The sequence below is a fragment of the Sinocyclocheilus grahami genome, unplaced genomic scaffold (assembly GCF_001515645.1).
Source record: "Sinocyclocheilus grahami isolate Dianchi unplaced genomic scaffold, SAMN03320097.WGS_v1.1 scaffold1133.1, whole genome shotgun sequence".
Classification (NCBI taxonomy): Eukaryota; Metazoa; Chordata; class Actinopteri; order Cypriniformes; family Cyprinidae; genus Sinocyclocheilus; species Sinocyclocheilus grahami.
In genome coordinates this window covers 258576-260985 of record NW_015506312.1, presented here as the reverse complement: position 1 = coordinate 260985, position 2410 = coordinate 258576, and positions in this window count along the sequence as shown.

The following is a 2410-nucleotide window of genomic DNA, read 5'->3' as shown; positions in this document are numbered from 1 at the left end:
ATGAGTGTTTACTATTGTCGTTTTGCATTATTGACACACTTTTTTCCTAATTAATGCTGTACAGTTGCTTTGACACAATTTGCATTGTTAAAAGCGCTAATAAATAAAGGTGACTTGACTTGACTTAAATATTTCATTAACTGTGCACATATTTTCCTCAATGCTGCTCCAAGCATGTTTTTCAAAGTGAAAGACTATTTTTTTTACATACTCCTTATAACGCCTTTCTTTTATTTTCATATGCATTGTATTCCATTATCACATGTTGCCATCATGTTACTGTGGTGCTACATGCCCTTTAAAATCTTAAGCATATGCCCTAAATAACATGACTTACTAGAAGTGACATCATTTCCTTGGAGGGGAAAGCAACTCTAAATCACAAAGTTTTCTTTCTTTCTTTCTTTTCTTCATTTAATAGCATAAAACATAACGTCTACCCTGTGTCAATGTATACTGGACATGAAATTTTAAAAATTTAAAAATAAATTTCACATATCTATTAAAATTCTTCCTAGATTTAAATTTTCTGCTAGCATATTGTTCATTACATAGCTAGTAATGGGCTTCATTGTCTTAAAACCAGTTGATTTTCTGATAGACAGACATTTTCTCCCTCTGATAAGACAAAAAATAATTGGATTTTTAAAAATTTTTTTCCAACAAACCAGTCAGTCCACACACACACACACAAATATGACAATAAATAGCATTTTATGTCAAAGAGATTAAGTGTATACACCAATAGGCTACTCAAAATTTCTAATTAAGAAATATTCATATATGTAACCTTTATTTCATAGTGTAGTTGAGAGAACATGATTGGGGACATGATCATTTGTCTGTCAAGTGACTATTCTCTGTAGATCCCACCTTCTCGCTCACTACAATTCATCAGTTAGAATGCGAATTCTTTCATGCTATTGGTCAAACAACTCATCAGTCATTGCCTTCTGTAAGTATTAAAGCAATAGGAAAACAAAGCCATAACCCAGACATTTTAGGCAATTTAGAAATCCTGGCCAGGACATGTCCAGGGAAAAGAGGACCTTTTAGGTAATTTAGGGTGACAGATAGTCACCCTGTTTTATGTAAAATGTACTGTATTGTGTTATCATCTCTCAGATTTGACACGTTTGTCATTTTGGAAACTGATAGATGATGTTCAGTCTGTTATGGCATCATGGTGCTGCACAAAATATTGGACATGTCAGGGGCCACATTAATCATGAATTTCAGAAAATGTATTTGAAGTACTTAATTGTTGCCTTAATTAAATTCTTTTTTTCAGAAAAATTAAGCTAAACGTGTTTTATCTTCGACACAGCATCATACTGTATGTAGTAAGTGAGTGCACATATTCTCCTATGACAAGATATGATAAAAATGACAAGATAAAGGATAAAATATTTATTAACCTGGCTGACTGACAGATGAAGAGGTAGTGGAATATACTGACAAATTATTATGCGCCATAAACGCCACACCTGGTGTCCAACCCTTCTTGAACAACCATCATCATAGCAGTAGACTTAAACTACTTCAGTCTGTGTGCATTGAATTTATTTAATACACGAGTTTCACAATTTGAATTTAACTTTACCATTACATTCTAATTTATTGAGATGCACCTGTACATATAGTAATTGATAGTGGTGTTTGTGAATTGGTGAATGTTTTAGTCAATAAGCAAATATTAAAGTGATTTTTTTTTTATCTTGCACAACTGATTTTTTTTCCGCAATGGCAGAATGTAACTATTTTATTTTTTTAAGATATTGACGTAGATGTGAATCAGGAAATATTTACGAACTGCCATGAGATTGTGAGATTGTGTTGGTTAAATAACTGTCAACGATTTTAATGATGTTTGAAACAAAAACCTAAAGTTGTGATGTATTTGTGATTTATAATTATATAATGAAGCGACCACCGTCAGATACTGATCCTAGAAAAGCAGCGAGCGTAGCCTACTGGACAATTGCTATGAAATACTGCTATGGTTTCCTCCTCACGCGACTTCTAGTTGCGAACGCCTAGCATTCCTAAAAGTTTTTAATGCAAAATGCATAACCTAAAATGTATACCTACATGTTATACATACTTTTAAGACTCCCAGCATTGTGTTTCGATATTTTTAGGGGAGCATGAGAGTGCGCTTTAACTGCGCTTGGCAGGCTGGAGCCATCGGGTGCGCTCACATGATCCGAACATCCTCAGCATCAGCATCCTACTTCACAAAAGCCAACACATCAGAGCACACGCGGATATAAATGGCACACATCTCTGGATCTCCAGCTGCGCTTCACGATGGTAGCCTACTGAGAACTTCGAAAGTTTGGGAGGTGTTTATTCACTCTTGTAGCCTTATTTCCCGACAGCTTTTTGGAGTCAACATTGTGAATGAGGG